This window comes from Branchiostoma floridae, chromosome 5 (assembly GCF_000003815.2).
Source record: "Branchiostoma floridae strain S238N-H82 chromosome 5, Bfl_VNyyK, whole genome shotgun sequence".
In the NCBI taxonomy this organism is placed as follows: Eukaryota; Metazoa; Chordata; class Leptocardii; order Amphioxiformes; family Branchiostomatidae; genus Branchiostoma; species Branchiostoma floridae.
This window is the reverse complement of record NC_049983.1, coordinates 5116008-5125995: the sequence shown is the minus strand read 5'-3', so window position 1 is coordinate 5125995 and position 9988 is coordinate 5116008. Positions and strand designations below refer to the sequence as shown.

Sequence of the window (9988 nt, the reverse complement as noted above, 5' to 3'; positions counted from 1 at the left end):
TGCCTGTCTGTCTGTCTGTCTGTCTTTTCGCCTGCCTATTTGGCTGCCTGGTTAGCTGGCTGGCTGGCATGACTTATTGATAATCCCACGTACATGTATAAAGTCTTATATGAATGTGTACCAAAATTCAAATTATTGTGATCATTACGTTGCAGGCGACACCCAGTAACGTTAGGTAAGGGATAACGAAAAAAAGTAAACAATTGAGCTGCGACCTGAAGTGTGCGGGTCAAATTGTCTGATCACACTTCACCTTTCTTTTTCTCGCCACTTACCTTCTGATTTAGACAAAAACGAATGCCGGGAAAGTAATGACTCCAATGATTTGCAATTTGGAGGATATTGACAAAAAGCGTCATATTATGAAGTTGAGGCTCAAAATCTGAGTTGTGCTTGTTATTTCTGGGTGAGGCCGAGAACATATTAATCACCCCTCGGATGAGTTATGCTGATAAGACATTTTGTTACATATCATTTGCATTGCAATGATAGAAAATTACTCGGCGAATGAACGATGTCGTGCACGTGAATTCAGCTGTGTGGCTTTACTGTAACAAGCTGGCTCCTACACGCTCTTAAGAGTCCTGTATGGCGTAAGACACCGTGCTTACTGTAACATGCTGGCTCCTACACGCTCTTAAGAGTCATGTACGAGCCAGTACGGCGTAAGACACTGTGCTTACTGTAACAAGCTGGCTCCTACACGCTCTTAAGAGTCATGTACGGCGTAAGACACCGTGCTTACTGTAACAAGCTGGCTCCTACACGCTCTTAAGAGTCATGTACGGCGTAAGACACCGTGCTTACTGTAACATGCTGGCTCCTACACGCTCTTAAGAGTCATGTACGGGCCAGTACGGCGTAAGACACTGTGCTTACTGTAACAAGCTGGCTCCTACACGCTCTTAAGAGTCATGTACGGCGTAAGACACTGTGCTTACTGTAACATGCTGGCTCCTACACGCTCTTAAGAGTCATGTACGGCGTAAGACACCGTGCTTACTGTAACAAGCTGGCTCCTACACGCTCTTAAGAGTCATGTACGGCGTAAGACACTGTGCTTACTGTAACATGCTGGCTCCTACACGCTCTTAAGAGTCATGTACGGCGTAAGACACCGTGCTTACTGTAACAAGCTGGCTCCTACACGCTCTTAAGAGTCATGTACGGCGTAAGACACCGTGCTTACTGTAACATGCTGGCTCCTACACGCTCTTAAGAGTCATGTACGGGCCAGTACGGCGTAAGACACTGTGCTTACTGTAACAAGCTGGCTCCTACACGCTCTTAAGAGTCATGTACGGCGTAAGACACCGTGCTTACTGTAACATGCTGGCTCCTACACGCTCTTAAGAGTCATGTACGGGCCAGTACGGCGTAAGACACTGTGCTTACTGTAACAAGCTGGCTCCTACACGCTCTTAAGAGTCATGTACGGCGTAAGACACTGTGCTTACTGTAACATGCTGGCTCCTACACGCTCTTAAGAGTCATGTACGGGCCAGTACGGCGTAAGACACTGTGCTTACTGTAACAAGCTGGCTCCTACATGCTCTTAAGAGTCATGTACGGCGTAAGACACTGTGCTTACTGTAACATGCTGGCTCCTACACGCTCTTAAGAGTCATGTACGGCGTAAGACACCGTGCTTACTGTAACAAGCTGGCTCCTACACGCTCTTAAGAGTCATGTACGGCGTAAGACACCGTGCTTACTGTAACATGCTGGCTCCTACACGCTCTTAAGAGTCATGTACGGGCCAGTACGGCGTAAGACACTGTGCTTACTGTAACAAGCTGGCTCCTACACGCTCTTAAGAGTCATGTACGGCGTAAGACACCGTGCTTACTGTAACAAGCTGGCTCCTACACGCTCTTAAGAGTCATGTACGGCGTAAGACACCGTGCTTACTGTAACAAGCTGGCTCCTACACGCTCTTAAGAGTCATGTACGGGCCAGTACGGCGTAAGACACTGTGCTTACTGTAACAAGCTGGCTCCTACACGCTCTTAAGAGTCATGTACGGCGTAAGACACCGTGCTTACTGTAACAAGCTGGCTCCTACACGCTCTTAAGAGTCCTGTTTGGCGTAAGACACTGTGCTTACTGTAACATGCTGGCTCCTACACGCTCTTAAGAGTCATGTACGGCGTACGACACTGTGCTTACTGTAACATGCTGGCTCCTACACGCTCTTAAGAGTCATGTACGGGCCAGTACGGCGTAAGAAACTGTGCTTACTGTAACATGCTGGCTCCTACACGCTCTTAAGAGTCATGTACGGGCCAGTACGGCGTAAGACACTGTGCTTACTGTAACATGCTGGCTCCTACACGCTCTTAAGAGTCATGTACGGCGTAAGACACTGTGCTTACTGTAACATGCTGGCTCCTACATGCTCTTAAGAGTCATGTACGGCGTAAGACACCGTGCTTACTGTAACATGCTGGCTCCTACACGCTCTTAAGAGTCATGTACGGGCCAGTACGGCGTAAGACACTGTGCTTACTGTAACAAGCTGGCTCCTACACGCTCTTAAGAGTCATGTACGGCGTAAGACACCGTGTAAATTCCGTCCTACGTGAGGCACTAGTATCCCTACACGTGGTTAAAGTAAGTATCCCCAAGTGTATAGCACGACACGGCCGTGCGTGAGTCGTGAATCAGAACATCATGCAGGTATGTATTTACACTCAAACACAAATATTGGCTAAGCTGAATCGTCTTTCAGTGTAGTGTTAACGTTTGTGAAGACATTGTTTCCAAGTGTTTGACATCATTCGTCTTTATGAAGGGACATTAAATGTCGTGTCGTGTTTTAGGAGGTTACGACAGGCTCATTACTATTTGATGGCCACCTAATGACAACAAGGAACGTTATGCAACAAGGTGAATTTAAGCCATATGCACGTCTCAAAATATTCAACCGACCAATAGCATACTCCCATTTCTTCCCTTACTAAAGACGCCCTTACCTTACCCAAGATGCTTTTCTCACAACCCTCCAAGTAGAGGTTCGGCTTGCGGAGACGAACCTCTGTGTAACATTCAGTCCGTTAACCCATCATCTATTTCAACATTATTGCATTGATATTACATGTTCATGTCGTTAACAACTTTTAAGTTAAAAGCGCTAACTCCTGCACTTATACCAGTCAAAAAAGTACACTGTTTCCAACTGTACATAGAAACACGATGAAAGTACATCATGCTCTTTACTACTTCGAGGTTTCACTTCACTTTCATACGTACAAAACTGCAATATTTTTATATTCATCTAAGGCCACGTTGACACAAATATATAAATGACATCATCGGGGAACCCCAAAACTGACGCGAGCGTGCGAATAAAAACAAAATTGGCAAAACAGCATACCAAACAATAGATTCTTCATTATTGTTCTTTCACATCTTCTCCTTGGACTTTAGAATTGACTTTAGTATATTGATATACGTTCTCCGATATTTTTTGCAGCTGGTCTGTAGGATTTACAGTATGGTCGAAAACGTTTTATATCTGAAACGGCAGAAAAGTCGGATGCGCGTGGGGATGTCATTCATATCAACCAAATCAACATGGCTTTACATACAGCAACTTGCTTTCTGTTATCCGACTTGTAATTATGTTAGCCTGGAGTCCAACCTTGTTATGCTTTAAAAGCATGTTGCGTTTTACTCTAACGGATCTGTTTTACATTTGTATGCAATAGTTTTACAATAGGTTTTAGAATCAAACCATTTTCCTCAAAATAACTGCTGTTGCAGATGGTGACAAATGTGTTGGAACGTGTCTATAGAGCGTTTAAAAAGCGTTGCTTTTATTGGAGCCGAACAAAAATGAAAAATCAACAACTCGTATTTACCGATTTAATATTTGGATAAAAGTTGTTATCATGATACCAGCCATTCAAAGACGATGTCCCGCGTGACAAGAAGGTGTTAAAGAGAAACCGTTTCTTATTAAATTGCTCATATAACCAAATACACTGAAAAATGACAGATCTTCAAACAACTATGATGAGTATCATTTCATGAACAAAGACTTGCGTACAAAATATACACCCCTCTGATGTTCATCGAATCTTACCTCCCATACTTCCAGTTCTTGATTCCTGCCGACAGGCACTCCCCAAAAACGTTCCTTTGTGAAGTAAACAGTGTATAATGATCGTTAAGTCTGTACAATTACAACTTTTCTTTACGTTTGCTTTCCTGCTTCTAAAAAGAACGCGCTCTCAAGTCGCGGTACGTGCCCGTACCGGTAACGGGCGTCAGGAATCAAGAACAATCGATGTTCAATAACACCAGGAGGATGTATATTTTGTACAAACGTTGATTTTCATTCAATGATGTTGTTGTGGCTAATAAATGTAATAGAATTTGTTGAAATTTGGTCTGTGCAGTAGAAAGATAAAAGCTTATTATCTTTAACTTTAGAACATAATGACGATAACAATTAAGGCGCAATAATTATTGAAAAAAAAAACACCGACCGTACACTTTTAAGGCCCACATACACTGTGAAGATCAGTACATGTATTTGAAAATTGCAAATATAAGACACAGAACTACCACTAAGACTCAGTAGCCACAACCTGCGACCTGAATCATGAAGGCATAACCGCACTCCTCTAGAACCAACAAAACTGACAATTGTGTACCCCAAACACGGTAGAAGATGAAGTGCACTTCGTCGTAGTTTGTACCGTGTGTGTCAATTATCGATATCCTATTTAATTATATAGAAAGTAGGTTTAGACATATGAGTAGCACTGAAAATTTAGATTCCTCATGCGTTTTGACAAACCGACCATAATAAGCTAAACCCATATACAATCGTGCGTTTTCGCCATTAAAAAGAAGAACGAAGAAGCCGAGCTTGTATGTTAAACTAGATACATGATACTTTCACATTACCCTTTGGAGACCTCTGGAGCGTTTATTATTGGGAACGCTGATGAACATGTGGGCTGGGGTTCGCTGTCCAGGTGCTGCAAAACTACTTTTCCGGCATGGAGAGCCCATTTTGAAAATCTGGAATCAGCGCTCACTCCCCACCCCCGGTCCCCCAATAATAAAAGCCGCCGCTCCAGAAGTCTTCGAATTCGAAGGAGGCTATGTTTTGTCTTTGTTGTGACCTGTATTAAACTTGGATCGCGCTCGGTTGTCCACAAATGTACAAAAGGGTCTTCATTCAATCATTGTTATCGCCGCCGATGTGAAACATAACACAGACGTACCCAAGACAAGTGTGGGGCTTTCCTTTACCTGTGTCTAGCTCCTAGCAGTGGACTAACCCCATACCGTGATGTCCGTGTGTGGTCCAGGGGTAATAAACAGAGATGTGCACCGCGCCTATACACTGAGAAGTGTGCCTATCTTAACTCACTCAACTCAAACTCGATTACTGTAAAGCATTTAAGTATATTAAACTGCATTTAAGTTCGCGGGGATTTAATTTCGCGGTAGCGACAAAATGGAGTTTTCACGGTGGTTTTAAGGTCGCAGTAGCACCATGCACTGTAGTCTCTTACTGCCATGGAAAAATGTTCGCGGTGCTTTAAAGTTCGCGGTGAAGCGACCACCGCGAAAACCGCGAACGTTAAACCACAGCTGTTTCTGCGTTTACTGTATATGGAGGAGCATCGTCCGTTTCAAAAATATCGACCATACTACAAAATGTTTTCAGTCGTTTGTTCAACCTTCCTAACCACTTATATTTCATGTTTAAGGAGGACAAATATTTTTCTACTCACTTGCGTCAGTTTTGGGATTCACAAGAGAGCACCAACATAATGAAATCAACATAGCCTAAATAACGTCCTGGCTCCATGTCCATGTGCATACATCTGTCGATTGGTTATCTACACAAGAGAGGTCACATTGTTTTGACCTTAACATTTAATGTATCCGATGTTTGACGTACATTTTGACCCTTTTACACGTGTACTGTTCACTATAATGTAGTTTCTGTCTCTTCTCTGTACAGACGAACACGTCAAGAACAGCCGGAGCCGAATATCTGCTTGGAGAGTACTGCTAGACTGCGTTGACTTGACTATACGGATGGCATCAAGTTTCGTTTGTTCCCCGTCCTGAATGTATCATCTTATATCATGTCCTTGATGTCAGAATGTATAATGTCTTTGATGTCATCTTGTATATTAAAATGTCCTTCATGCCCAAAAATTGAAACCGATACAAATTTTAGACGTGCATCTTTTGGTATCTTAAATTGTACTGATTTGTAGTCTCCTTCAAGGGCCTCCTTGTGGGCATTTGTGTTTGTCGTTGGGGGGGGGGGGGTGGTGCTGCTGATTCGCGATTTTCAACTGGGAAGATTCTGACGCCGGGATAGGAATATATGTCGCGAAGCGAGTAGTTTGCCCACCCAAAACTTTCTTTTTATCCGCACACTCACATCAATTTTGCATTGCCCGGGTGATGGCATCCATATAATCAAATCATTATGGACTTGTTTTCTCTTCTTTTTTTGTAGTTTATAGTTGGCCATACAAAAGTAACTTTACTTTTTGTCGTGTCAATAAAACTTGCATGTATTTCTAGTGCGGGTTAAACTGTTACAAGCCGGTGTGTCGATCCAGTAGGCGGCTATAACGGCTGTACAGATACAGCCAGGAGCTTTTTATATCTGATAAAAGCTCCTTGGATACAGGTACCTTTCAAACGAGCCATGTTTCCCGAGGCCTTAGTATTAGTAGCCAAAATAGTCAATAGTCCCCCCATTATGGTGATTGATGATCGATCCCCGAAACACCCCCTCCGCCCCTCCGGCGACACGCTAAGAGGATCAAGGGATAGCTTGTGGTGTGGTTTGTGGCCGGAGTCAGCCAGTGGTCACGTGTAGTGTCCGCCAAAGACTCCATGCCGTCGTACTTAGCGACGCAAAAGTGACAGAGTTGGGTTTGTGCGGGAAAAACCTTTTTGGCCCGAGTTCAAGACCACAGGCGATCCCATCTGTCAGACAACCATTCCCGGTCCCGGGTCCATGTTGCTGGGCTGTCCGGGTAGAATTTGAACAGCGCTCGGAGCTCAGCGCCGCCGCGGGCGCACACTTCTGCAGCCCGGCCGCCATCTGAAGGAGAGATAGAGACGCAGTTTGGTATCGGTGACAGGATACTTCATTCCATATGCCTGGACTGTAGCGCCGACCTCGCACAGCGTTCACAGACATAGCAGCGTTATCACTGCGAGCTGGACTGGCAGGCCTCAGCGCCACATCACCGCTGCAAGGTCCTACAACACACAGGTAGGCTGGGCTTTGTGTTTTCTTGTTTACAAATCCTTGGTTCAGTTGAAGGCGGTGAGCTTGTGCGATTTGGACAGAAAATAGACACGACAGGAAGCAGTTTTTTTTTCAGGTCAAGCCCCGACCGTCACGAAGGATGAATATGGAACTGATAAAGCCATGCCACAGAGTGCCAGTCTTATCAGCCCCGGGTTCTAGTCTCCTGCTGCGGCTCAATGTATTTCTGTTGACTCTTCCACGTTTCCTTCTTTAGGTGGACTTCTTGTTTGATTTGCTGGTTGTTGTATAGCCTTGACGAGGGTATGTCAGTGGTTTCTATGAGGTTTCTGGGGCGGGTGTAGGGGTAGGTATGTCGAGTCGAGTCGAGTGTAGTAGTAGTCCTGTGCCCCTGGTACACATAAGGGTCATTAGGCGGAGAGCCCGGAGAGGGCCGATGACGTTGTTGCACAGAGAAAGCACGCAACACAAATTACTAGCTACAGTCTAACAAGAACCCAACAACGTGTGAGACACACTTTGTTTACAACCGGCACTTTGGCTGCCTGGGTCTCTGAGAAAAACAGCGAAATCTGGAGTCTACTACCAGGATGGAGTAAAGCTCTGGTCGTAATAAGATCCAGATTGTGCGGGAAGGGAGAGAGAGGGAGGGAGTGGTCTTGGCCGCAGACGCTGGCTTTACTTTCAGCCAAAGCTGGAGCAGATTCATAAAGTTTGGCAATGTGTACAGATATAGACACAGGACACAACCCAATAACGACATCCGCCGCCAGTGAAGTCACATATAGTTGGAACTTGAACGAGTTTCCTTGCGCGGCGTGTCTTCCCACGAGATGTTATCTCGTTTAATGGGAACGACATGGACGGGAAGTTTGGAATGCTGTTTGTAGCACAGTTCGGATCGTGCGGCGAACATTCCCTACAAAACGTCCGTATTTTGTATAGCACAGCGAATTAACTGTTGGACTTTATTTGTGGAAGTAGCCTTTATAGATTTCATCTCCAATGCCTGTTATTTGAGTCTCGGTTCCCCATCGGAATGAATTATGTTCACCCCCTAATTAATGACGATTAATTCAACCCTGGCAAAGCGTGAAAATTGTCAAGAACGGGGACTTCACCCCTGCCGCGAGCGTTTCTCTCTCCTTCCACGTCTTCTTTTTTCCAACAAAAGGTTTCCTCCTAAAGCTCCTGGCGGACCGTACCACAATTATGTTCGCGGTACGGTTAATGAGAGGAAAGAAGGGACAAAATGTTGATGCATCTTTTCTGAAGCCCAGACTGTTGCCTCGCAGGCTAAAGACAGCGTGGGAATTAAAGGAGCATGTGAGGTATGCCGCGCTATCAGCCAGGAAATCGAAGGCAGATTTTTGTCTCCCCATTCTCAGCACGGAGGTGCAAAGAGCCGGTGTCCGCCCGAAACCCGTCTGATAAAAAGGTGTGCTCGACCCCTGCCTGACACCGACCACTTTGCATAATTGCTCATGTGAGATGCATACGTGAGTAGAGGAATTATTCTTGTGGGTCTCTCTGCTCTCAAACAGTAGTGGCGTCCCACTGACGATTCATGTGATTTTATCATCCAGATTGAAATGAATTCCTTAGATACTGAAAACACATGTTGTGCCGTATCGATCCGGACTGGAGTACTTACAGGATCTTACAGGGACGACAGCTTTGGTCCGCAGCCTCCAACTCGTGCAGCCTTTTTTTTCCTGACGGGTTAAGAGTTACTGACAAAATAGTTTGTATAATCAATATATCTAACGTTCTTGATCGTTCGGAACATTTGATGTGACAGTCTTTGATAGTCTGCCCGTTTTCACTGCCAAGTTTGTGGTCCATTCGGTTCTCGCAGTTGGATTAATTTGGACCGCCGTCCACTGTGTGTGATAAATCACAGGGAAGATTCCCGACACACGGCGGCAACATGGGCAATGGAAGGCTGGATATTAGGATAGTAGTGAGTCTGGTGGCGGGTTTTCATGGCACTGGTGTTGTTTTATACACTACACTCTTTTTTACAGTACAGTAACTCTGATTATCCATGAAATAAAGAACCAATTGATTTTCAATACTAGTATTTCTGGCATTCACAATATAGCGAGGCTGACTTTGGCTGTGGTTTAGAAAGGTTAAGTACATTGTGTAAATTCGAACATGATGAATGAGGGATGGATTCTGGGAAAATTTAAAAACATCCTCCAGGCCGTGTTAGTGACAATAGCAGGGATGGTGGGCCCGGTTTCCTGCCATGCCGTGTCCAATCAATGACTGCCCGACCTGACAATTAGCAGGGCGTTTCTCGGGTGGGCTCCAAGCAGAGCTAGGCTGGATGGGGAGGGGGATTTTGGTGGTCTTTTGGTGGCCTGTTCTGCGAATCTACTGATGCACTCCAAGCAGAGGTTGGGCTCCTGCTGTTTTTAACGTGTTTTTAGGGATTTTGTCGGACTTTGTACCGTTTTCTTTATCCACACGTGTGCGCTTTGTTGGAGCTACCTCCGCTAGCCGTACGTTATTTGAAAGGGTGTGAGTCTCGTATAAAGATACGCCAATCGACCACATATTTTTTTGGAAATGTTATTGACAAGGAACATTCCCGACACTACTCGAGATCCGAGAGGCGTTTCATTCTACTCTCCAAGCAGAGGTTGGTGGGAAAAATCCGTGACCTTTTCCTTTCATAACTTTTTTTTCGACCGGCCTGTCCCACCAAGGAAG

At 45.0% G+C, this 9988-nt stretch overlaps 1 protein-coding gene across 1 annotated transcript in view; it reads left to right on the top strand.

The window, feature by feature from the left end:
• The first annotated feature begins 6815 nt into the window (after positions 1-6815).
• The window catches only part of LOC118415386, a 32433-nt gene continuing 29260 nt past the window's right edge, over positions 6816-9988 (top strand). Inside the window, exon 1 of the mRNA XM_035819952.1 lies at positions 6816-7270. The gene's annotated coding sequence lies outside the window, so the exon portion shown is untranslated. The remainder of the gene's footprint in view (positions 7271-9988) is intronic.